The 27,935-nt window shown below is 42.5% G+C and overlaps 1 long non-coding RNA gene across 1 annotated transcript in view; it reads left to right on the top strand.

The window, feature by feature from the left end:
• The window catches only part of LOC148685834 (uncharacterized), a 60,785-nt gene extending 34,619 nt beyond the window's left edge, over positions 1–26,166 (top strand). The window contains exons 2-3 of the long non-coding RNA XR_015949828.1: positions 16,945–17,086; positions 25,298–26,166. This is a non-coding gene — a long non-coding RNA (uncharacterized LOC148685834). The remainder of the gene's footprint in view (positions 1–16,944; positions 17,087–25,297) is intronic.
• Positions 26,167–27,935: the final 1,769 nt, after the last annotated feature.

Genomic DNA, 27,935 nt, shown 5'->3' on the forward strand with positions numbered 1-27,935 from the left:
GGATCTGCATTGGTTTTCTAAAGCTGTGCTGATTTCCCAAGCAAGTAGCTTGAACCTGTATTTGAACCATACTGTCCTGAACACAACCAGCCCGGGGAAGACAAATGGCTGGTAGTTTAATTCTTTCTTGATAAAGCATGAACTTAGAGTAGCACCTAAGATGCACTAAACATGGTGGCTAAGTCATTGGTACCCTTTCCCAGCTTGTGCTCTGAGCTGGATTGTAGGAGCAACTGTCTGGCCACTCAAACTTAAGTACCCTTGAACCTGCAACTTCTACACTGAAATTGTTGCTGTTCCTGACTCTTTAAGCTGGTCCTGGTCCTGGGGGTCAGCAGGGAGTATGGTAGGGATTCTGTCGACCCCCCAATCCTTTCAGGCACCACCTCTCCCTCAGTTCCTGGCACATCCTTCTCCATCTCTGACTGCTCAGACCCCTCTCCATCCTGCAGATCTGGCTTTTGCATCACAAGAGGCACAAAACGCCATACATCGCTACCCCTCCCCCCCCCCCGATCAGCCTCTGGCCCTTTTACCTCTCCCAACTACTCCGCCAGCCCTGCCTGTCCTTGACAGATACCCTCTTGTTTTGTTTTTGAAATAAGGCTTTGCAATGCAGTGTCAGTTGGAAAATGGTGTCAGGATGCGGCCACTCCTGTAAGAGTGCTGAGAGGGGAAATTAGTTCATGAGAAGTGGAGAAGGCTGAGCTGGGTTAATGGATATGGGATGCTTAGAAGTGTGCAGAAAACAACCGCCTAACAGCAAGAAAAGGTGACTAATGGATGGCAACTCCACGGCTCCTCTACTACAGGAGATGCTAACCTGAAATAGTAACAAGGCAATTGCATTATTTTTTTTAAGGCTTCAAAGAATCATAGCCACAGGTTTCCATATATGCAGTGATTGCCCATCCTTAAAAAATAACTTGAACAAATTATGGGACAGGTATTTCTGTAAAATGAACAGGGGTGGGGAAGGAAAAAAGAGCCAATTCCCTGAAGCCTCACCCTCCCCTATTCCAGATTTATGATCACACAGCAGAATCCCAGCAGCAAATGAGTTAGTGGTACAATGCACTCCGCTTACGTTAAATGTGCTTACCACTGTGTGCGCATGATGTTTGCGAAGAAGGCTTCAGCTTGAGGCTGCTTGTTGTACCGTGCAACATGCAGCAAGAGGAATTTACATAGGGGCCTTTCGCCTAAATAGGAATGCAAAGCAATATAAAAGGGACTCGAGCTGATTTTCACCGGTACAATTGTTTGGGTAGTGAAAGGAAAACAGTTATACCATTGAGGAGGAGAATTAGAGAATGAAATAGAGTTGTCACCAGGTCTAGCAACACCATGGTGAGTATTCAGGGCTATGAATATTCAGGGTGGCATGCCACATCCCTAGGACACATGCCACACCCCTGCAGGCAGCGCACCACACCCCCAGGATACGCGTCCGCCGCGCCTCTGCCTGCTCTCTGCCCCTGGTGCTGTAGCATGAAGCTCCGCTACTGTGAACAAGCACTCTTAACAGATCCCATGATTCTTTTTAGGGGTGTGCTATGACTGCTTAAAATGGTACAATACTGTTTGAAATGTATACTGTAGATGGGGCAATAACAGGAATGCCATATAATATGAAACAGTCTTTCTCTTGCATTCTGAAAAGAGAAAATAACTGTTTGTGAAGCTTCAAATGAACTCAGCTGTAATTCATTTACAATAAGATAAATGTAGAAACAGAAATTCAAATGTAATTTACTTACCATAATGACTTTTCTAAAACTTATTGTGACGGCAATCATAGCCTTCCATTAAATATTTACACAGGAACTCTTCTTCAAAGGGGTTGCAAAGGATCCCCACCCCAACTACAAGAAGACAATCCTGATCTTCGAAATGTCCAGATGCATACATACATTTTTTTGAAGCTATGGTGCCTTGTCATTCGGCTTCTCTGTTGTATTGCAAATAACTTGGTTTGGTAAGTTGTTTTGGATCAGAGAAGAAAAGATGTAAGATTGGTGAGGTCGTACATTGTGGCCATGCTAGTCAAGACCATTTAGAATGCACATTTGGCATATTAAAAGCTTGTGAATAAACTACAGTTTAATAATTCAGGACATTAATCCAAGGGCTTGGAAGTCAGTGCTGTAGCAGATGCTGTGTTCAAGAGTGAGCTTGAGGGCAGTTGCTACACCTCAGACTAACAACCAAGAGGGATCTTGTGGGGATCAAATGCACGCAATCTGAGTTCTTAAGGAGAACGGCAGGATACGAATGAGATAAATAAATGCATTTGTTCCATTAATTTCAGTGAGCAAGATCTAGGAGATCTAAGGAATCTGATCCCGCTTGAGTGGATGATTCTATCTTTTTGGACATAGAATTGGGATTTTTAATCATCTTTGTTGTGATCTGAATATGTGCAAGCCTGTCCCGCTTTAACAACGTTGACTATGGGAAAATTCACTTATCCAAACAAGAGGAATTAGTACCCAAACCTTGTTATACAAACCACAGATATCTGAACAGATTGTTTTTGTTTTTTGCTTTTTTGCTTTTCTTTGGCTGGTTGACTGAGGTACAGAACTGTAGTAATCTGTACTTTTGTAATGTTTCAGAGAGTTTTTGATTTTATTATTGTTTTTTGCTTTTGGAAGTCAAAATTACATGGTTGGTTAGGAACACAGTAGAATTTTCCCCATAGGAATCAATGGAAATTATTTGTTATGCAAACACTTGTCTAATGGACAATTTCCAGTGAATGCAATGAGTTCAGATAGCAGGACCTAAACACAAACAAACCACATTTTTTTTAAAAAAATAATAATTCTTTTTTAAATTGTTGAAGTTCCTTTAATGGTCAGTTTGAAACTTTGCTACATACTATGGTTTCGTCCAGGACTGCACTGAATTTAGGCTTTCAGGTCAAAGTAATGCTTTTGGGGAGGGGTAGAAACATTTTCTAATGAAATTCTTAAATGTCCGGGTATTGGTTTCCACACACACACTCCACCGTCATCATTGTTTAAATGGCTCAGCACCTCTCACCCACGTTAGGGTCCTAGAGATATCCCAACCTATCATATAGTCAGCATGATGTCACAACACCATGTGCTCTATTGAGCTGTGACCTGAGGTCACTGGGGATAAATTAAGGCTAGTCAGTGGTGAGATAATGCTTCCTAAGCACATTTGCCCCCTATCTCTGCAATGCTGAAATAAGGAGTCCGTTTAGTGATGACAAATACGTTCATGGATTCACCAAGTCCTAGTTTCTATACTCACAACAAGTTTATCAAACATCTTGACATGTGCTAGTTTATGACAGTGCTCTAATCCATTTCTCTAAAACCATATTTGAAAATATTATAAAGTTTCACTTTCCACCTGGAGTGTTATTTCTTCATGATTCCCAGTGTTCTGTCATATGCATGTTAAGATGCTGCTAAAAGATCTACCACTTTACAAACATTTTGATTTCAAATGTTTCATTCTGTCACTTGCTTGATTTGCACAGTTGGCGCCAAGAACGGAAGGAAAAGCAATCATACTTTTTTAGAATGTGTTTCTTCTATGTTGTATTTGTTGTTTTATTATTTTCTGTACCTATACCACACAGCCCAATCGTTTTAAACCAGTACCTTGCCCCCCTCTCTTTTCAAAGCTATCATCTTCCTCTGATGATGTGGCATGATCTGAAGATACAGTATGCAAATTTTATGAATTAGGCCACACCATTGCCAATTTCATTAATTAGCTAAAAGAACTACTTAATTTATATAATTTCCCAAGCAGAGTTTGGACTGGTTCAAGCAGTACTTAATTAGTACAAGAGCTGGTATTAAAATTATATCTATGTTGACAAATGGATATTGGTAGTGTGTCTCATTAACACATGTAAGTTAATTATAGAGTGACTTCTTAATGAGTGCCTGGTCTTCAGCTACTGCACAACAGGAAATTTGACTTAGCCTTTTTGTAAAGTTTTCACATTCTGCATTTGCCATTTGTTGTGTGGCAGTACTTGCAGAAAATAACTTCCAGTGAGTACCTGATCTCAGATGAACCCACCACAGGAATGATGCATCCTGGTTGCTAGGGGATAAGGAAGAGAAACTATGGCGATTCAAAGGATTGGAAAAGGAGACAGAAGCCAAAGAATGCACTGGAGGGGAGGGGAAAGCAGCAGCTCTTTAGAACCCCAAGGACTTAATTAGCCTGGTGCCCAGACCCCTCACTCACCAATCACAGCTCTGACTTCATGTTGGCTAAAATGTGGGAGCAGCCACTGAACAATTTCACAGAAATCATTTAGAATGTTGCCTGCACAGTTTGCTTCATAACTTTCCTTCCAGAGGGGCTAAAGTCTTCTTCTTCTTCTTCTTCTTCTTCTTCTTCTTCTTCTTCTTCTTCTTCTTCTTCTTCTTCTTCTTCTTCTTCTTCTTCTTCTTCTTCTCTTCCTCCTCCTCCTCCTCCTCCTCCTGCTTCATATTATTTTAAAATGAAAGCTCTGAGTTTTGGCTCCCTTACAGCCATGGACCCAGGTGCATTTGCTCCCACTGCACCATTATAATCCCTGAAATGAAGGGGGTTGCTGTGCACATTGCAAGCACATTGTTGAAAAGAACAGATCTAAACATTGCTCCCCATTGTACATCATGTTCACCCATTCAAAAACACAAACAAAATATAAATTAATGCAAGCCTGAAACTTTGTGGAACACTGCATGGACAATTGGTGCAGTTTGTTCAATTATGACACCACCACACCCAATAATATTATGCAAATATCTGCTATCTGTTTGGGATATGTATTTGCTGCAGCAATTGCACTTAAAAAAAAAGCTTTGAGAGTAGGAAGTCACTAATAATCACTGCATCCTCTGACAAAACATATTTGAATAGATGAGCAGTGAAAGTAAACTCATTCCCTTCCCTGACCACCTCCATCTTACTGCACTCAGTCAGGGGCCAGCCACAGTCTGTCCTTTAATTAGATTTGAAATGTTCAAAGCAATCAGTTCGGCTGCAGTTCTCCCTGAAGTTACTGAATGTAAAACAATTACTTCTCTTTGTCATTGCCAGCATGCCACTCTAGCCTCCTTGGGTCCCCTGATAGCTAATTGTTAAATTGTGCATGAACAAACTAAGTTGCTTCCGTAGCTAGTGCTTCAAGCGCCTGGCTCAATAACTTATGTGCAATGCACATTAGACTTTGGCATAAACAGATGGAACACACCCTTGCTTTTCTCCCAGCCACCCACCCTGCCTCCATGCAGCTCACCAGCAGTAAAACAAAGAAGTGTAAATTTCTATAGCATATTAACATATGCAGTGCAAGGCAGTTAGCTAGCTCAGAAGCCATACATTTTTAGCATTGCTCTGCCCTCTAGATGTTTATGGAATAGTCTCCTGAATCTGCTGAAATTGCTCAATGTGGTTTGAGGAAAAACAAAAGCTCCCAGTGCCCACAAGTTGTGCACATTCACAGACCTCATAAAGATAATATTTTACCCATCTTAGCATAGTATAGCAGACAGGTGTGGGTTAAGTGTAAATTTCCCTAGAGAGGTATAATGATTTGTGGGTGACCCAAGATACCTCCTTGAGATGCACTATGTGGGTTAAATCATGACAGAGGATTTTTTTCTCACTAGATGTGTTAATTAGCTCTCCAATGCCAAGCTAAGTGTGTTGTAGATGAGTGCTTCTAGTGATTGGTTTCCTGCCTCACTACATTTGTTAATGTAATCATCTCACCAATGTAGAGTAAATCATCACCAATCTGGTCCTGTAAAATGTGTGCACCTCTTTAGAGTACATTTGAACTTTAATTACCACTGAATGTAGCTTTTGAATCTCACTGCCATTCAACTCCCCTCATGCAATTTTCTCTATTATGCCTGTCAACTGAGATTTTACTTCACGTGCCTATCAAATAATAATAATAATAATAATAATAATAATAATAATAATAATAATAATAATATACGCTTATGCTGTTAATGCATGTGTTCGTCTCTAAGGTGCCACAGGAACCTTTGCCATTTTTACGCACTATTTTTAAGCACTATGCTTGAAACATCCTGGAATTCTCTTTTTGGTCTCGACAATCAGGATAGAAAATCCACAAGACTAATTCACAGTATTTGTCTATATAAGTAAACCCTGTTGTGCAAGCAACCTGTTTTAGGCACAACCAATATGGGTGTGACTGTGCACACGTACACAACACTGAACCCAAAAGAGACCTGGAAATGTCTTAATATATGTCACTAAAAGGGTGGGACAATGGGAGCGGGGTAGGGCAGGGTGGAATGTGGTATTTCAGTTGAACACAACTCACACAAGCAATGCCTGGAATGCAATGCCTGCGCAAATCGGGGGTTGCTTATAATTCTTCTGCTGCCCCTAATTTGTTCTAAATCTATGTGCGCTCTCTCTCTCTCTCTCTCTCTCTCTCTCTCTCTCTCTCTCTCTCTGTGTGTGTGTGTGTGTGTGTATACAAACATACCCTCAATGAGCAGATTTGATATATAATGGGGGGAGGAGTCTCCAAAACTACATATCCATTAAAAATTGCATCTTCCTTATTCTATTAGTGTTGGGGACCAAGTCTCTTTTGGCAGTGAAAGGACCTTGGAAATTGGTTCTGCATAAATGAAGCAATCTGCTTCCTAAAACTCATTTAAATGGTGAAAGGCTAAAAAAATAATAATTGGGGGGGGGAGAGACTGGGGCAGTCGGGGAGTGCATTCCTGAAGGCCTGTTCTTCTACCTTCCACGATACTTTTGGAGTTCAAGAGGCTATCCTGCAAGAGTCATACATGCTTCCAGTACTGGATCTTTGCAAATCTTGTCCAAACTGGAGAGAACTTCACCATCAGCTTTTACACTTTCTGAATGTTCTGTGGCAGCTTTCATTTTTAAAAAAGTATCAAAATCCTTTACATACACACATGCATGGAGAAAATAGATTTTAAAACATGTATTTTAATGTGGATTAAACGAAATTGTAGAAAACAGGGCAGAATGCATTTATGAGTAAACATAGAAGAATGTGGGGATGTAATGAGATGAATGAGGGCAGTTTTTCATGTTACGGAGTCCAATCATGCACATAAGAAGGCATGTCAAGGTAGATAAGGGAGTGCCTGAGTTTTCCATTATTTTAAATTCATGACCATTTCCCCCTTCAATTTCCTTTCTAGGAAACACCCCCAGGATGAATGAGAAAATGCACTGAGCTTGAGAGAGAAAGAGTTGGGGAAATTTAGGCTTTCCCACCCCGCCCCTTACCCCAATGGACAACTGTAGCTTTAAATCGGAGCAAATTATTTTTCCCAGTGCACTCCAATATCAGTGATTTGAGGGAGGGCTATTGAAGTAAACATGTGGGTCAACCTTCTCATCTGAGATTTGACTGTGGGACTGGAACATCAGTAGACTATTCAGAGATCTGCTTCTTTCCCAATTGTACTTTCCCCATATGCTTTCAAACAGCTCTTGCCACTTCCTATTGTTAGATACAAGACAAATCTTGCGATTGCTACACACCCCTACGTGGAAGTGACAGAAATAGACCTATCCTCTCATGCCTGTTAACAGTTATTTTGACAAATCAATGGCTGAAAAACGTTAAAATTACTGGGGAGGGGGACCTATGAAAATATCTGAAGTGTTCATGAAAAATATTGGTATATAAACACTAGTTGCGAAAGGAAGAAAAAAGAATCCATACACATATCACATTTACTTATCCCTTTTATATCATGCCCTTCCTCCAACAAAGGGGTTGTGAAATTCTGTGGGCAATTATGGGCTGCATCAATAGGAGTATAGCATCTAGATCTAGGGAAGTAATAGTACCACTGTATTCTGCTCTGGTCAGACCTCACCTGGAGTACTGTGTCCAGTTCTTGGCACCACAGTTCAAGAAGGATATTGACAAGCTGGAACGTGTCCAGAGGAGGGCAACCAAAATGGTCAAAGGCCTGGAAACGATGCCTTATGAGGAACAGCTTAGGGAACTGGGTATGTTTAGCCTGGAGAAGAGAAGGTTAAGGGGTGATATGATAGCCATGTTCAAATATATAAAAGGATGTCATATAGAGGAGGGTGAAAAGTTGTTTTCTGCTGCTCCAGAGAAGTGGACATGGAGCAATGGATTCAAACTACAAGAAAGAAGATTCCACCTAAACATTAGGAAGAACTTCCTGACAGTAAGAGCTGTTCGACAGTGGAATTTGCTGCCAAGAAGTGTGGTAGAGTCTCCTTCTTTGGAGGACTTTAAGCAGAGGCTTGACAGACATATGTCAAGAATGCTTTGATGGTGTTTCCTGCTTGGCAGGGGGTTGGACTGGATGGCCCTTGTGGTCTCTTCCAACTCTATGATTCTATGATTCTATCCTGACTACAGACACATACTCCTCAACTGTCAGGTCATCCTGGATTTACAGATGCCTTCTCAGATTCTGACTGGATCCTGAAATGTCCTCTTTTGGCCCCCCCAAGAGAATGTGGCTCTGAAAGATGCCCATTTTTTGAGTCCAAAAGACACGCACCACAATTTTCAGCATCCGTATGTTGGAGGGTATGCAGGCACCTGAGTAAGTTTAAGCTGAACAATAGTGGTGCCATTGCCCACCTAATTAGATTTAAGGCCGAGTGGGAGAAAAACCCATTTCCCAAGTCCAAATTTAATACTCTATCTACTAGGGCTGCTAGATTTAAACACACACACATGCAACATATATCCTACCAGGATCCAGAACAAACTCGTCTGAAGTGCTATTTGATTCTGTCATTACTGTCTGCTGTGTGAATTTCAAATTCCCATTGTCATTGTAATATCAATCTATCATTTCTAACACATGTACTAATATGGAAGCAGCAGTCTTCATTCTCTCTCACATAGAGAGAATGCCTCTTCTAAGATAATGCTTGCTGCATGTGTGCATAACCTAGAACCAAAATATGCTCCATGCTTTAAAACAGGTGTTCTTACACATATGGAAATTTTACACAACTTTAATCAATATTAATAACTTAATAAACATATTCGTCATATGACTAATGGAATAAACATTGTGGTTGCTGCCTTGCTATCTTGTTGCTGCCCTAAGCCTCTTGGGAAAGGAAAGATGTGAATTGAATGAGTAAACAAACAAATAAACAAACTGTTTTGGACCGCAGGTTAGCACGGTCTGTGCACTAGCAATAGGGAACCTTGGTCTCACAAACTCCCCTGCTCTCTCCTCTTGCTGTCAATCTCTTGTGCTGAGAAGCTGCAGCACATTCTATGTTGGGATGCAGATGTCTAACCTTCAGGGGGGAGGGAATGGTGTGACTGAGAAAGTGGGGAGGGGGGAGGTTGTTTGATGTGTTGCACAAAATATGGTGATACGCTGAGGCAGCAGGATGCAGTGGGATGGGGCAGCTTTCCAGTGTTAGGTCTTTGCCGGTCACTAAGAGGGGAAGGTCAGTGGAGTGGAGGATTGGCTCTGCCCCTTGCCCACACAGTGCCCACTCCCTGTGCATCAATGCCAGCACTGGGAAGCCAGGTAAGTGGTGCCTCTCTGACCACTGCTGTGCTGAGCTGATAAAATTCTGGATGGAGCCACTTCAGATTGTACATGGAGAGAGTAGTGTTTTTAGTGTTTACGCTCATAAAAAAAGAACCAGCCTGTAGAAAAGCTAGCTATTATTATTTATTAGATGTGTATACTGCCATTCATCCAAAGATCCCAGGGAAGTTGACAGCTAACACAGCGCGGAGAGCACTATGCTAAACTTTTCTGTCCAATGTGCTATTTGTGGTGAGCTCCCTTGGTATGCATGTCTCCTTTGCCTGGTTGAGCCTTCAGCTGTAACCACTCTCTGCCAACCATTGACTGAAGTTACGCCATCTAGAATTCTGTTAACCTCCCCTGGATGTTGGCCCCCCCTAGAGCAACTGGGGTGCTGCCCCACCGACATCAGTCTGCCCTCAGCCAGCCCTCCACCTGTCTGCCTTCCTGCTTACAACCAGTCTAGGGGCTCCATGTTGCCTTTGTAGAACCCACATGGGAGGATAATGGCGACAAAACTAGAATTAATGGACTTGGCCTGTCACTGGCTCTTGGCTACACCTGCTGTTGGCCTTCTGCCTGACTAAGTCTCAATGTACACCTGCTGATGGCCTGGGTGCCCTACACAACATGACTTCACATCTCCCCACCACCAGAAGTTTCACATTCACGTAATAGATGTTGAGGGTTGCCTGTTAGTTATCTGCAAAGAAAAGTTTATGTGTGCCCCCCCCCCCCGGAAAATAAATATAACAACCAGGGTGCTGATCTATTTTGAAATCAGCCCTCTTCCCTTTGTAAATTCTTCAGCTGAGGAAAAGAGAAATGTTATTAACCTTTGCACTTTTGAGGCAATTTAGTCAAGCCCTTGGGTCCACCACTTTCTAATGAGAACAGCCGCCTTTTCCTTAACCACTGACCTTGTTTTAGAATAGGAGGGTCCGATTTCCCTTCTATAGATGACATTCACTGCTGTGAAATTATATCCTGTATATGCTCTGCTGCAAACAGCTGAGATAAGAGGGCAGGTTAATTTAAACCAGCCTTGGGTATAATTTATGCTTTAACCTTGGGTTTGGCATTTCTTTCGCCAGGCTACCCTCCCTCCCTTTCCTTTACCAATGTGTTTAACCTAGTGGCCTTTAGGTAAAACAATGGCAGGGGAGGGAGTCGAGGTATATAAATTCATGACCATTTTGAAAACCTCAATTTGAGTCCTTTGCCAAAGTACCAGAAAATGGATAATAATCAGCTCAGATAATAGTACATAATAATTATGCATTCAGTAATAATGCCTGCAATTCAAATACTTATTAATGACACTGTTGCCAATACTTTTTTCTGTGATTAATATAATAAACGCACTGTTAGCTTCCTTTTGTGTCTTCAGCTGCTTGGGGTGAAGCCCACTGATTAATGGGAGCTATTCAAGTTAATTAAATGGACAGGTCAGTAAGGAAGGGACTTTCCAAAACTGTTTGACTGACTTAGCAACAGGGTTATATGTGTTAAAATCCAACTTATGGACCACAGATGTTAGCCTGACCTGGAGAAGTTGAAGTTGGCAAGCACTAAAGCAAAGATTCATCCATCAATATTGGAGTAGTGGAGCCAACAAAATAAATAAATAAGCATCTAATATTCCAACTGCCAAATAAAAATTAGTTAGATGCATAAGGAATTTATAACAGAGATAACATAATTAACCAAGAAGATTGGAACAGATTGAGGCAGCCCTTATATGTAAATATAACTGTTCTATTAAGTTAGTAGAACATACAGTGGTACTTCTAGTTATGAACTGAATTTGTTCCAGAGGTCCGTTCTTAACCTGAAGCTGTTCTTACCTAGAGGCGTGCTTTCCCTAATGGGTCCTCTTGCTGCCGCTACGCCGCCGGGCCCACGATTTTCGTTCTCATCCTGGGCCAAAGTTCTCAACTCTCTATACCGGTAACTCTTTCAGGTTAGCGGAGTTTGCAACCTGAAGCGTTTGTAACCTGAGGCGTTTGTCACTCGAGGTACCACTGTACGCACGTCTGCTCTGAATCAAGAAAATGGGAACAACAGACACCTTTGCTAAATTTCTTTTATTTACAAAAGCAGAGCATTTATCTCTAGTATGGGTGGTTGGTGAGTGGAGATCTTTGAAGGTGGCGGAGGTTTTACTTTCATTTTATGTAATCACACACCATACTGCTAGGCTTGTGCACTGAATTTGGCCGAGGCCCAAATCCCAAGCAAAGTCAGACCTCTTTGGAAGGATCTGGGCCTCAAAAGAATCAGGTTGAAAGAGGCACCAATCACTGTGGGTCACGTTGGAGGACCAAAAGGGATACAGGGCTGTCATGGGAGCAGGGCCTCAGGCAGGAAAGAGAGGCATGCATTGGGCTTCCCATGAAAAGGCTGAGACCCGCCTGACTGCCAGCTGTGTCTTCCCGGGAGAAGGTGGAGCTGACTCTCCTTCCTGTCTAAGGCCATGCAAAATAGATGCCTCTGCAGAGCAGCTGTTGCATGGAGGCCTTGATCCTGAAAGGTGCAAGGTGCTCCTTTGCAAATGGAAGCTGGTTGTGAAGGAGCAATATGCAGAATTGGACCCCCTGCTCTCCGTCAGAAGGGGAAAAGAAGATGCAACATCTCCTTCCCTTGCCCCTCTTTTAAAAGCCATATTTTAATTAAGGTTTCAAGAAAATCCCTTCTTTAGTTCTGCTTTTTTAGGCACAGATCCCGGATTTCCAGCTCCATGTTTGAGGATTTTTTAATTTATTTTTTTGGACTTGCACTTTCCCCAGGAAAACCTATGCTTTATTGCTGAATGGGAGCAAATGGCAACTGGATTTTCTGTGGATTGACATCTGCTCCATTTCAATGGTGAAACATAGGTTTCCCCAGTCAGACACAACACACAAAGACAGACCTGGAAATCCAGGATCCATGTTTAGAAATTGAGAACCAAAAGGAAGTGTGGATGAACCCTGATAGACCTTGATGTTTGCTGCCTTCATGCTAGCTCTGCAGTCGTCATTATTATATTTAAAAGAGAGGGGGGGAAAGGGAAACAGCTCTTCTGTTTTTGATGAAGGTATTCAACCTTGGATCAGGGAAAGAGTTCCCAAATGGCAATGTTTTAATATGCAAGAGTAAATACATAATTTACTCATGCTGCTGTTTGAAGAAAAATATGTAATGCACAAATGACCCCAAGGAGGCAATATCTTGATTTATTTTGGGTTCAATATATTTTAGAATATGTGATTTGGCTCCTCCTTGATTTGCATATGGATGTTGTATACAAAACTGTATACTTTCAGAAATACCATCAGTTCATATCTTTTTCAAAATAAATATGTTCTAAGACTCACCAAGCAGTGTGTGTGTGTGTGTGTGTGTGTGTGTGTGTCGGGGGGGAAACGTGTACAAGTTAATCAAGTTGTCAGATGTTTATTTCATGGAACCAAATATGAAATATACCAGATATCTGCTGAAACCTTCAACCAATGAGCAGTGGGTAGAATGCTTGAAAAAACAAATTGATTTTGAAAATATTTTGTTCCTTAAACATCTATATATCACAACTATGGGTTGCTAGTAAAGAAAGAGGGCATTTTACACGAATGATGTCTCTTATGGAAAGTCACCTTCAAGTTAGTCTTAAATGTAGGGAGTAATATTTAACAGTATAGCAGAGGAATTAGCTTCCCCTTTTCACCGGCTGGGGTGGGGATTGGATAGAACAGAGGTATCCCTCCACCCAGCCAGCCTTTGCTGCTGCCCTACTAGCCACCCGTCATGCAGACCTCCCTTTCCACATGCTTATTGTGGGGTCAGCCAGCGAAATGCCCCCCCCCCCCAATGTGGCATTCTGTGGGCAGAGAGGGAGTATGGGATCTATTGGATTGTGAGGTGCCCAAGCGGTCCAAGCTGGTGTAGAGGTCTGCCTGTCCCCGCTTCTGCCCAAGCTGCTTTGTCTGACAATGCAGATGTGAGGGTAGCGGCTAGCATTGTCATATGCCCTGTTTTTCCAGGACATGTCCTCTTTTTCATGGGTATGTAAAATGAGAGTCGTCCTAGCAATCCATAGTTAAAATGTGTCCTCTTTTTTTCCACTTCAGACCTACCCTCTGCTCAGTCTCACCAGGTGGTGACTGGAGTAAGGGTCCCCCCTAAGGAAAGGCTGTAGCTGAATGTGAAAAAGTCAACATTATTTTTATTATTATTTACTAACACAATATCTATACTGCCCTTTATTTTGAGAAGAAATAGCAAGGCAGTTCACAAACATGTAAAAGCAAGCAGCAAAATAACATGTATAAAATCAAATTATATAAGTATAGTTAGTCAGATTTGTCTTCAAAAGTACTTTTGCCTACCCTCTGTTGTTCATGGTTTAACAGTGTATTCAAAAGTATGAGAGATATCCATGGCTTAATGTTTTGTGCACTGTAGCTTGGACGACAGCCCACCCCACACAGACTGCACTGCTGCAAAACCCTTCCTGGTGTTCAGTGCCAATTTTGTGACAGAAGCTGACAGACTGCAGTAGTTCATTCTGAGTTGCAGGACCTCCAGCTTGGGTTATCTTCACCCAAGATTACAAAAACTAACATTCCCTGGTACAGTGGTACCTCGAGTTACAAACGCCCCAGGTTACAAACGCTTCAGGTTACAAACTCTGCTAACCTGGAAGAGTTACCTCGAGTTGAAAACTTTGCCTCAGGATGAGAACGGAAATTGTGCGCCATCAGCACAGCGGCAGCAAGAGGCCCCATTACGGAAAGCACGCCTCTACCGTGTTTCTCCAAAAATAAGACACCGTCTTATATTTATTTTTCCTCAAAAAAAAAACACAGTGGCTTATTTTCAGGGGATGTCTTTTTTATTATTATTAAGTATGGTACAGTTTAACCTACAAGTTTAACCTGCCTATAACTATGGCTTATTTTCGGGGCACAGCTTATTTTTGGGGTATGACTTATTTTTCGGGGTGTGGCTTATTTTGGGGGTATGGCTTATTTTCGGGGTACGGCTTATTTTCGGGGTATGGCTTATTTTCGGAGAAACACAGAACAAAATTTAAAAATTCCTTCAGTAGCACCTTAAAGACCAACTAAGTTTTTATTTTGGTATGAGCTTTCGTGTTAAGAATAGCTTCAGGTTGAGAACGGACCTCCAGAATGAATTAAGTCCGTAACTAGAGGTAGCACTGTATAGTGTTTGAGGCAGATCATTTTGGATCCACAGTTTACTTGTGACTTGTGAGGTGTCATTAAGTTTGGCTTTGCCTGCAGGGCACCAGATTCTCATTCGTGAATGGAAGTACAAATTTTCAAGAAATAGATTTATTGAAACATCAAATGGCCTCGCTAGGAACAAACACACAGCCATTAATGTTACAAAAAGACTACTAAACATGGTGTTGCATTTGGTATACAAGTGGGTCAACTTTAGACCGAGAAGCACTACTTGTATGAAGACAGTGAAATATTACACAAATCAAAGGCTAATTCAGGCAAAATCATTCCTTCCTGTAGAGCTTACAATATAAATTGAAGCACAGAAGGGGGAGGGAGGGGAGGGGAGGGGAGGGGAGGGAATGGGTAGAAGTTACATGGTGACAAGTGCTGAATCAAGCAAATTCAGATGCACATACATAAACATTATTTCTTTTGGAGATGTGGACTTCAGCAATTCAGCCAAAGCATTCACAGAAGAAAGAGGTGGTTTGGGGACTAGGATTTGTGGAAAAAAGAGGCGGTTCACCATTAGATGAATTTCGATGAGTTGCAATGTCATGCAAGGGCAGTTGTGAAAATGACCTGGCGATAGTTCCTTCTGTTGGACAGCCTATCTGTATTCCAGCCAAAGCTCTTCCCATGATAGCAGTCTGGGAGGGCTATTGAATCAGCACCAAAATTGGCATGCCTGCTTTTGTTATTTCTGGAACAGTTCTGGCTGGCTCAATGCATGCCGGAGGAAGCCAACAATTTAAGTAGCTTGCCCTCTTGCCATCTCTGCTCCAAACCACAGGAGAGCTCAGGTCCTCTTGAACAGAACCTTGGTTACTTCACTATGGTGGGCTCAATTCACCGCTTCTGAATGGGTGATCCCCAGCTTGGGCTATGGATCTGGCTGTATTGGTAGTTGCAAAACTGATTTACGGTCCTTTATTATGGCCAGTGTTCTCAGCAAAGAGTAGATTCAAGTGATGGTTCTTTGAGAAGCTAGTCTGGAGCCCACTTCTTGAGCCACTGCATGTTTTTAGGCCTTCTTGACGCCATGTAGCTTTCAGATCTTTGCCTTGTTCTACCCACATGGTTATCCCTCTGTTTTCCTCGATTCCTAAAATGTTTCTCCTTTCTGCTACACATTTATGAATGATAAATGAATTGGACGCATTTCTGAGCCATGAATAAGAATTCAAAGCAAGTAGTAGCAGGCAATATAGTAAGACTGCATCTAGTAGGTGCATCTCACAGACTCTGCTTCTTGCTCTGTCATAGACTGTCCCCACACTCCTTCCTGATCCTGCAAACATTTCTTGGTTCCTTGGTCTTGCCAGCCCCTCTGCTTCTTTCTTCTCTTTACCCACTGGCTGCTTTTGGAAAACAAACCTCAGCTTACCTTTCCAACCTATGAGCCTGCCCTGCCCTTTCTTGAGACAACCATCTAGGACCATTCATGAAGAGAATAGAAATGAGTGGAACTGCCAGCTTCTCTCAGTTCCTATTTTTTTTCTGGTCTTCAATTCAGGTCTCCACATTTCCACATCAGTGAAAATTTTCTTAGCATTTTATTGTGAGTTTCTTCTAATTACAGTGGTACCTCGGGTTAAGAACTTAATTCGTTTCGGAGGTCCGTTCTTAACCTGAAACTGTTCTTAATCTGAGGTACCACTTTAGCTAATGGGGCCTCCTGCTGCTGCTGTGCCGCTGGAGCACGATTTCTGTTCTCATCCTGAAGCAAAGTTCTTACCCTGAGGTACGATTTCTGGGTTAGTGGAGTTTGTAACCTAAAGCGTTTGTAACCTGAAGCGTTTGTAACCTGAGGTACCATTGTACACATTTTTGTGTACAGCTTTGCTTAATAGATTTTCTCCATGCATTTCCCCCTAATCCAATGCATTTTTGTATGTTATTTTAATCAATATATGCATTTTTATGCACAATTTGCCCTAGTAAAGAATTTTTCTTCACATTACTTGCCCGGAGAACCACAGTACAAAATTCAAAGAAGTGTGGATTTCGAAAGATGGCTGTGTTTCAGTTCGGGAAATGTGAATCATGTAGATTTACCTTTAAACATGAATTGAATCAAATTTCTCCTCACCTCCAGCAGAGGCTCATGTCTTTTTTTACTCTCTCTCTTTTTCCCACCCCAGACTTTGACCCTGCAGGAAGAACAGGGCTCCACCAGGGCATGACGTCTCATCTCTAGTTGAGAACAGCACAAAACTTAAAGAGAAACTGTTTGTTTTCTGCAACCAGAACAGCTCATACCTGCAATAACCTCTGCAGATGATGGTAATATGTGTAAACATGTGATGATTTACTTGGGTTGTTTTTTCTTCCTTCCTCTTGAAATCCCATGAAGGGTGGTTTAGAGAGGAGCTAGAACTCGAGCTGGTGCTGGGTGAAGCTATACCACTTTGTCACTAGTAGGAATCATAGAATCATAGAATTGTAGAGTTGGAAGGGACCTTGAGGATCATCTAGTCCAAGCTTCCTCAAACTGCAGCCCTCCAGATATTTTTGGCCTACAACTCCCATGATCCCTAGCTAGCAGGACCAGTGGTCAGGGATGGTGAGAATTGTAGTCTCAAAACATCTGGATGGCCAAGTTTCAGGAAGCCTGATCTAGTCCAACCCCTTGCAGTGCAGGAATTTACAGCAATGCAGGAATATGCAGTTATCCCATATGGGGATCAAACCTGCAACCTTGGTTTTCTCAGAACCACACTCTAACCCAGTGTTTCTCAACCAGTGTGCCTCCAGATGTTTTGGGACTACAACTCCCATCATTCCTGACCACTGGTCTTGCTAGCTAGGGATGATGGGAGTTGTAGTCCCAAAACATCTGGAGGCACACTGGTTGAGAAACACTGCTCTAACCAACTGAACTACCCAAGCTTTCAAGTTTAGGAGGATTGCAGTAAATTGCCATGGTTTATTTCTGGTGTGGATACTGTTGTTCCATTGGTGTGGGCAATTATCGTGAAGCTCCATTGGTGTGGGCAATTATCGTGAAGCTTCTGAATAGTTCAACTGTCTGGTTTTTATTTTCCACAGGGGGGTCGGGGTAGCGGTACAAACTCTTGTACAATCATGTTGTGGAACAGAGGAAAATAGAGGCAGAATAAAATGCACATGTGTGTAGGTGCCTACCAGTAATGCCTTGCTGTCAGTTGGATAAGCCTTTCAATGGTCATTTGAACAGATATTCCATAAGCCTAACTGGCAGACATGCATGAGCCTATCCACTGTTATAATGCGCGTGAGTTGATGCAAGAGCTTTTTCAAGACATGTGTGTAAAAACTCCGCAGGCACAGGTTATTTGAACACATGTAGCTTTCAAAGGCACTCCATTGACTTCCTGTGATTTTCTGAAAGCATGGAGAGATGGAATACTGCACAAAAGCAGAAGGAATGGTTTCACATATTCCTAAAGTAGTCCTACTCAGAAACCTTTGATGATGCTTCACTTTGCAGGGTTTCAACTGTGAGTTCTGGAAACATTCTGCTTTTTCAATTTAGACTCAAGGCAGTTTCGCACATTTTAGAAAGAGGAGGTTCATGACTTTGATATTACATTAAACTGCTGTGGGATTAACGTGTTTCTTCTCTGTATATTTAAGCCTAGCCATTGATGCTCAGAGCATAAAGCGCCAGGATGCACATATATGCTTGATTTTCTGCTCCAAAACCAGAACACTTTCACACTGTTATGGGTATTTGTCTCAAACAGACACTGGTTTTCCAAATAATGTCATATCATCCATTCTTGTGAGTGGGAGAAACACCTTTGCCTAAATATAAGTTAATATTGTGTTACCTGGGACTACAATCTCACCCACGTTCCTGTGAGTTGATTGTCAGAAAAACCACTGGTCACAAATGGAGAGTTTAGGATCCATTTAGAGAAAGGGGGGGCATTATTTTGCATTTGGTTATTGGGGAGCTAATGTCTCAAAGGCTTCTTTTACAACTAAAAATATCTCCAATCATTATTATTTGGATACTGTGATACTATTATTCTGGTTGGCAGCCAATTGCTGGTCTGAGGCACTACTCATATACAAAAACAAAGTTTAATAATTGATTCTACCGAGGTTTCCATTTTTGGATACAATGAATGAAGGAAAAAAACAAGCCAAGGGGGGAATTCAATGACTTCAAACATGAAAGAAAGAAATTGCCACAATTTAGAAATGATTCTAAAATGATTGGTCAAAGGTTATTTTCCTTGAGGACAAAGTACTTGATGTGCTAGTCTTGTGTGCTTCTACTTATTCATTTATTTTTCCCAGAAGGACTGCTATGGCTGCTTCGAAAAGACATGTGTTTTATTATTCTAAACCAGGGATTATGAGATGTTCAATATATTATGGATTATGTACTGAGGGAAGAGGCTTCCTCGTGCAAACAACTTCTCATTCTCTTCTTCCCAGGTTGATCGAAAACATGAGTATGCAGACGATGGTCGTCTGTGAACATGTCTGCATGTCACACTACTAGAAAATAGCCTGTTATGGCCTTTCGACCTTTACTATGACTATAACTGTGTAGACCCCATTTACGATAACAGTGGGATCAATAGAATTGAACAAATACAGCTTGGAGCTTGGAGAGGACTAATTCTGCTAGCTTTTGGTTTTCACTAGGCACTCTTGATTTACTTGAAACTAATGCGCACCTCTTTTGGCCAAATTACGCTACAAAAATTAAGGTGTGCATTAGATTCGATGGCACATTTACATTCACCAGTAAATACTGTTTTTGGTTTCAAGGTTCTGAAAATTGAGATGCGCATTAGATTCGATGGTGCATTAGACTCAAGTAAATACAGTATTTCCTGCCAGGCAAGGATACTGTTTGCAATTGTTATGCTTTGCAGGGGGAGGGCACTGTTCTGAAATTAGTCTGGAGTAACTAGTTTGCAATTAGTTTCTGAACATCTTGATTCCTTTCCTTTCCTTCTTGAATATTTCAAATTTCAAAAATGAGGGGTGCTAAAAAGTTGTAACATGACTTGGGAATTCAAAAGATATTTGGGTTAAATTAATATAATTTAGTTTTGCTTGATAAATAACCACATTAAAAGTTTGACTTTTTATGTTTTAGTGGAATTCTCAATGATTTTATAATCTTGTCTTATTAATATTTTGTGAAAAAATGTGGTAATAGCTTGAAAAACAAAGGAAAAAAATATGCATTAAGTCAACACCAGATATCAAACATAAAAGCTAAAAGAAGGAAAAGAAAAAGAAGGGTGAAATTGACTGCATCTTCTTTGATGGTCATGAAGATATAACTGAAGTTAAGCTGAAAGCAGACAATTCAGATCCACAGTTCCCTAGCCTCATCACAGCAGAGCATTCTTCTGTGTACAGTGAGCCAGCTGGAAGATATATGGTATTTACTACTTCAGTCCATAGAATACACTCCTCTGGTTGCAAATCTGCAGGTAGGGTGGCCTTCTTCCTTCTCTCCATGTTCCTATCAAATTATATCAGGCTTTAGAGCACTAGGGAAGAAGATAGCAAGTTTGGTGGGTGAGAGAGAGAGACAGTCTTCCTTCCTTACCTGCTGCAGAAACTGGTGCTTCTGCAACATCAGTTAAGGAAGTCTGGGATATTATGACATAGGAGATCTCACAGGGTGTGACTGGGGGCTCAAGAGGGGCTAGGAGAAAGATTCAGACTATGTCATCAGCAGCTTGACGGGGTCAGGACTGGGCTTGAACTTAACTAGGTTATTTTCCTTTTTTTTCCAAAAAAAGTGGTTGAAGCTCAGTTAACCAAAGATTATTTGAAGAAGCATTCAGTTGAAGAACGTGGTGTTTGTTTTTCTTTCTCTTACTGGGTCAGTTTGGGCCTCTGTCTATTCTCAGCTTGGACTCCAGCCCTCCCACTTGGATAGAAGTGAGGTGTTAACAGGGTCATTATTCAAATTAATTTGATAACTAGTTATTTCTTTGCTATAAGTTTTGGTGGTTCTGTCTCTCCTCCCCCCATCCGTTTAATTTTTCTGCTGCAGTGGAGTTAATTTGTCAATGCAGAAGGAAGCGGAAGGGAACATAAACTTTTTTAGCTTGCTAGAAGTGCAGAAACATCTGCTGGAGTCATAAGTGGCTTGCTGGCTGAGTTCAGCAGGGGAAAAGCTGGCAATTAATCTGAAGTGTCAGTACGCGAGATGGAAGTGGTGGTGCCGAGTTTCTGGGGACAAAACGGTAGTGTCGGCAGCCAAAGGCTGCATATGTTTCTGTAACTTAAAAAAAGAAAGGAAACCTAAAAGGTGCTTTGTTGTAGCAGAACAAACTCTGCCCCAGAATGCTGCTTAACCTGTGGAGCTGAATCAAACATACACGGATCTGCACTATAAAAGTGGGCGTTAACAGTCTTCTACTGGGTTGCATTAACAATCCTTGGAGCTCTGGGTCCAAAGACTGTTCCTATCCTCCTTGCATCCTGTAAGGGGGAGGGATTACAGAGAACCCCCTCCCTCTCATCAGAAGCAGCCCATCTTCAAGCAGTCATGAGAGCGAGGAGCCTGAAGGGGTGAGTCAGGAGACGGAGAAGGAGTGCCAGGGCTCTGGCAGCACCGGAGAGCCCCTGCTCCACAGGCAGGAAGAGAGAGAGGCGGAAAGAGTGGGCAGGACTAGGGCAGACCTTAGACCCTTTTCCCCCAACCCCAGTATTGAGAAGGAAGAGAAAGGGGAGGAGATTCACTATCCCAAGGCTTTTATGTTGGTCAAAATCGCGAAAGGGGGCAGTGCCGGATTCTGATTCGGAATGAGAAGACATGAAACCGACAGCTCACTACACTGTAAATAATGTGCACTAATAAAGACTTTTGAAAGACAAGCATGTGGAAGGTCGTTACTCAGGAGTAGTCGTAACAACCTTGGCACATCCCATGAACAGTGTTACCAAATTTCATCCCAGCTATATGCCAACTAGGACGAAAACATCTCAGCAGGTTATGGGTACATTTTTAAAATGACGAAAAGCCTCTAACATGTAGAGGGGTCAGTGGGAACACCAGCGTCACGCAGCACTGAAAGTTTGATATGTGATGGCCATGAGCAGTCTGGAATTATCTGTGGGGCTACCTTTGAAGGTGACCCAGAAACTACAACTAATCCAGAATGCGGCAGCTAGACTGGTGACTGGGAGCGGCTGCCGAGATCACATAACACCAGTCTTGAAAGGTCTACATTGGCTCCCAGTATGTTTCCGAGCACAATTCAAAGTGTTGGTGTTGACCTTTAAAGCCCTTAATGGCCTCAGTCCAGTATACCTGAAGGAGCGTCTCCACCCCCATCATTCTACCCGGACACTGAGGTCCAGTGCTGAGGGCCTTCTGGCGGTTCTCTCGCTGCAAGAAGCCAAGTTACAGGGAACCAGGCAGAGGACCTTCTCGGTAGTGGCACCCACCCTGTGGAACGCCCTCCCACCAGATGTCAAAGAGAGAAACATGCATTTCAAATGCTCAAATCATAGGAGCACTCATCATGTGTTACATAATTACTGTCACATCATTACTGGGGGTGGGACTGTGTCCTTGGACACCCTGGCAGAAGGCACAGTGGAAGTTGTCAATGAAGGAACATCGTACTCCACTGAAAAACTCTATAGGTAATCTGGGATAGCAAATAGCTGGTGGAGAAAAGATGGCCATACACATTTCTGTAATCATAGTTTCAGAAAGTGAAGTATCAGATTCTGAGAGATAACTGAAAACAGAGCTTGGCACCTAGAATAAATCAGGGACTTAAGGGTTAAGTAATCCGAGGACCAGAAAAACATACAGAAGAGATGTAAATGGATCAGTGGGAGCAAAGTAGATCAAAGAGTATTTAATCTTGGCACATAGAAAGCAGTAATGTGGAAGAGAGAAGAATGTCTGTCCAGGGGGATAGATGCAGGGAATAGCAAATGCAGTTAAAATAAAAAGCAAGTAACCATAAACAATCTAGAACTAATGAAACAAACAGAGAACAAAAGGTAAGAAGCATCACAAGGGGGAATTCATTAAAAATAGTGTACAAAGGAGAAGAAAATCACAAAGGAATCGCATAACAATAACTTATTTTTAGATTATGTTTGCCTCCCAGATGATGCTTGCAAACACCTTCCCCCATTCCAACCGTATTTGAAAACATTTATTTATCTGGTGTTTTTCTTCTCAGTCCAAAGCACATGGAAAAAACAGTTTTAGCACGTTTACTGGGGTGAAAGTCCTATTGATTTAAATCAGAGACTCACCATTAAGGTGGCTAAGCATTACAGTCTTATAGTGCCAGCCCATGTTTACACAGAAGTTAGACTCACTGAATTCTGCTGAATTTATGGCCTAGTAAATGTGTTTGGGGTTGCAGTGTTACAGCTCTTTTGGAAATAACACACAACCCCGTGTTTGTGCTTCTTACACAACATCAGAGGCAAATATAGGGGGTAACGATGCATCAGACTCTCAGACAATGGGGCCACAGGATTATAACTTAAGTAGGTGGTCTGGAGTGCAGTGTAAGACTGGAACCCCCCAATGACACCTCCCCATATGCCCAAATTGCACATAAAGAGGTCCCCCCCCCAGGCTAGTCCCAGCCACATGCACCATTCTCCATGCATTCAGCACATGTGAGAAGGGCCTTAATAGACACACTGATGTATGAACAGACATTCCCTTCATGGGTGGGAATCTCTCATATGGGTTTTTTTTTTTGCCTGCACAGCCTATAGAGTATGCAGACTGCGGGGTGCATGGCCAGCAGTGGGTGGAGCTAACTTGAAATATATATGAGTGTGTGTCTGAGCCTCCTCCTTATAAGTAAGTTCCCAGTAAAGGGGTGTTATAAGAATTTTAAGGTCTTATGTATATAAAGTAAATGTTCATAAATGTACCAAGCAAGCACATACATAAATGTATAGACCACATGTCTGAGACCCACAGAAAAAGTCCTGAAACCATTTGTCTCTTCCAAATTGACCTCAAATATTTCTCTGTAAGGTCGAATGAAATGGGGAGCTTCCCCACTGTCTCTTTGCTCACAAATCCTGTCTCAAGGGCATAGTTAAAATATGAATAGGGTGAGCTGTGATCTGGATTCAATAATTGAGTAGTTATCATAATGAAAGAGTTGCCAGGATGCCCAGGTAATCTAATTAGGTAACCTGGCAGACAGGATAAAAACAACGCACTCAGATTTCTGTTGTAGTCCGCCCCTTCTCTGATGTATGTATGATGTATGGAGGGGTGGTCTTGCGCTCCAGGGTGAGCAGTTCAAAAGTCTATATAAGGGCTTGCACACCTTTGTCCTGGGTCCTCCTCCTCTCTCATGCGTGTGGGGGAGCACCCTGTTGCAACACCTTTAATAAAGATCAGACTTACTAGCTGCTTTGCTTCTCAGTATTCTCTGGTTGGCCTCTGTTATTTTCTCCTACCGATGGAGAACGTACAAAGGACTCTATAAGGGCTCTTGTGTACCCCATAAGGGAAAGGGAGCAGTTTTTGTTTACAACAGGGGGCATTTTGTGCATCTTTATACTAGGGGAAGTACAGTATTCAAAATCAACTCTGAATGAAGTGAAAAGGGCATGCAGGCAATGGTGAGCGCAAAGCAACTAGGAACTGTTCTTCCATTCCCAATCCCCTATCACATCCCAAACAGTGCTTGGCTGTGACTTATGATTTCATAGAATCATATAATTTTAGAGTTGGAGGGACCACAAAGGTCATCCAACTGTATAATCCAGGAGTGGACCAGAAGAGAGACATTCCCTCTCTGGTCAACTCCCCAAAGGCCAACCGGCATAGCTGGACTGCTGCCTGGCCATGGAGCACTATTCTTGCCCTCCAACCAGCTTCCCCACCCATGGGGCACACATGGGGATAATTCATATGTTCCTTAACAATTGATGTAAGGCAGCCTGTAGAGCATTTTGACATAAAGGTGGCCTATGACTGTTTTGTATTTATTGCTTAGGATTATATCCCAATCACATTTCTCTGGTGGCTGAATAGATAAAACAACCATTACCCTAAATGTATACCACATCCCTCCTCTTCAAGGCACAGACAGTAGTGTATAAATTAATGCTGATCTGAATCATTCTGCCATTGTCTCAAGTGCCCCACAGCTTGTGCATTCCTTGAAACAGTGATTAGGAGTAGGAAATCACAGCTATTCATGGCACCCCTAGTTTCAAAGTGCACCTATCCAATAACTTTGTACAAAAGAAAGTGTGGATTCCCATAACATTTGTGTATGCATTTATGTATGCATTTAAAGTGCCTGCTGTCTCCTGTGTTCCTTACAAAGAGTAATGTGCAAAGAGCTGGCTGGCTTCAAGCATTTAGCATTGCTGGTTAAAAGTAAAGCCTGAAGCGGAACGACTAGCGCCATAACCATGTTTGTTGCCTTTCTGTTTTCTGGTTTTTAAGTATGATACATTTCTTGCCTTTCTTCCTGTGCAGATGTAAAGTGTTTGATCTCCTTATATACCCACCAGGCATGATGAAACAGCAGGCACCGATGTTATACTTTGCTGGCTAATCTGAACGGAGACAGCAGCAACAGAGGTGAATCCTTCAGCACTACAAACAGCTCCTCAACAGCGAAGCCTGCATTGCAGAGAATCTTCAGAAGTCTGGACTCAAAGCAGTCAGATCCTGCTAACCCACAGCAGCTTGGCATGGGGAGCTGTAGTTATTTGAATAGGTCATTTCATGCTGGCTCTTATTTGCATAAGCCCTGATGGCTCCAATTGATTTGGACCTTCTCTGGGTCACCCTGAACCTTGAGATGGGGTTGCCCTGAGATTCAAAGATGTGCTGTGAATTGTAGTGATTAAAGAGTTTATGGAATGACACTCTAAATCTAAGGAGTGCTGTGAGAACTCTGTATATAGGGTTGCTTCCTATACTAATTTGAAGTCAGGCATTGTGTGCTTTTTAAAATACTGATTCTGTGATAGTCAGGCCTCTGACATTGCTAAGCTCAAGTCCTGTGATGCTAGGGAACTTTTGTGAAAATCATAGAATCATAGTTGGAAGGGAGACCAAGGGTCATCTAGTCCAACCCCCTGCAATGCAGGAATCTCAGCTAAAGTATCCATGACAGATGGCCCTCCAACATCTGCTCAAAAACCTCCGGGGAAGGAGAGTCCATAACCTCCTGAGGGAGACCGTTCCCACTGTCAAAGAGCTCTTACTGTCAGAAAGTTTTTCCTGATGTTTAGTCGGAATCTCCTTTATTGTTATTTGAAACCATTGGTTCGAGTCCAACCCTCCAGAGCAGCAGAAAACAAGCTGGCTTCTTCTTCTATGGGACAGCCCTTGAGATATTTGAAGATGGCTTTCATATCTCTTCTTAGTCTCCTTTTTTTTCAGGCTAAACATACCCAGCTCCTTCAACTGTTCCTCATAAGTCTTGGTTGCCCTTCTCTGCACACATTGCAGCTTGAACAAGGCAGAATAGAGTGGTACTATTACTTCCCTTGATCTAGACACTATACTTTTGTTGATGCAGACAGTTGGCTGGGATTAAACTGGGATTAAACCCTTATGGAAGGGGGAGAACTATGCAAAGCAGACTACAAATTGGAAAACTGGTGTAAGGGCATCCCAGGAAGCAGGGAGCATAGGTGGCAGAAGGCCTAGAGGCAGGAATGCTGGAGCAAAACTTCACACTGCAGGCAATGTCCTAAGAGAAGTGCCACGTGCCATTTTCGAGGGATCCTTCCTGAAATACTGGCTTCATGCATTTGCAAATGAAACACCAAGATGATCAAGCACCTTTTGATTTAAAGTACAGCTTGCACAAGCTTGTAGCCCCAGAAAACGGTCTCCCAAGTAAGGTAAGGTCTCCCAAGTCCCGGGAGTGAAAAGTTACTCTGCTATGGTTTGGGATCGCCTGTGGCTGCCTTCCTCTTCCCAGCGCTAAATTTGCAACTCTACAATTCTGTGATTCTATGATTCTTAGCCACAGGAGAGAGACAGAGGGGGGCCAGTGGCAGGAAATCTCGAGTCTTTGCAAGCATGCATATTGAATGTTTTCAAAGCCCTCCATCCTTTGCAAACAGTTGGTTGGAACACCAGTGGAGTTCAAATCCTTTCATCATGGCAAGCAGTGTGATACTTACATAGCCTGCATCCATCCCACTTCTCATACAGTAGAGCATTGAGAACTGATGGCCCTGAGCGAAAAATAAGCTCCCTGAAGGTTACCATCTGGCTCCCAATTGCCAAGCCAGAGTCAAATGGTGTCTATAAATTTGCTTGTGGCTTTGAGTGGATACAAGAAACAGTGGTGAAAATAACCACCCTGCAAGTTTCTTAATAACATTAAAAATATATCCATTCTCCTCTTTTCTTGGCAGCAAGGAATTTCAGAAACTTAAAGAGGGAAGGAACTTTAAAATTTGGCTTGAGGAATGGTTTGGGAAGTATTTTATCTTTGGGCACATGGGCGTACCCAGGATCAAAACTAGGGGGGGGGCAAGGGGAGGGGCCAAGGCACGGAAGGGGAGGGGCCACAAAGTGGGCGGGAACGGCGAACTCGCGCTCCGCCGGGCTGTGCCCCTCCCTAGCAGCAGGGCTGGTGGGTGGAGGCGGAGCCCAGCCCAGCGGAGCGCGAGTTCGGCGTTCCCGCCCACCGCGCCGCGCTCCCTGGTTCCCCGCCGCGCTTGGCCTTGCCTGAGGGCGCGCCGGGGAGCTGGAGGGAGGGTGCGGCGCGGCGCAACTCACGCTCCGCCGGGCTGTGCTCCGCCTCTGCCCACCAGCCCTGCTTCTAGAGTAGGGCAGCTGCCCTAACTTGCCCCATGGTGGGTACGCCCTTGTTTGGGCACATTAATACAATAGGTACATAATAAGCAAGTTCTCATTTTTTGCAATACCTGCAAATTCAAGTTTATTATTCAAAATAATATGTTTGTTTTTGTATTAAATAATTACACCTTTTGTGTTAAATAATTACTCCAACTCTGGTGGAGAACAGTGCCTGCTATCCAAAGTATTCAGAGAGGTTTGATTGACGTTGATAAAATACTTTAAATTAAAACTGAGTGGAGAGTTGCTTACTGAGATGACCAATTCTTACAATGGACATCATATATATATACATATGCAATGGGTAAGCTTTTAATAAAA

This window comes from Zootoca vivipara, chromosome 4, assembly GCF_965207765.1.
Source record: "Zootoca vivipara chromosome 4, rZooViv2.hap1.1, whole genome shotgun sequence".
Classification (NCBI taxonomy): Eukaryota; Metazoa; Chordata; class Lepidosauria; order Squamata; family Lacertidae; genus Zootoca; species Zootoca vivipara.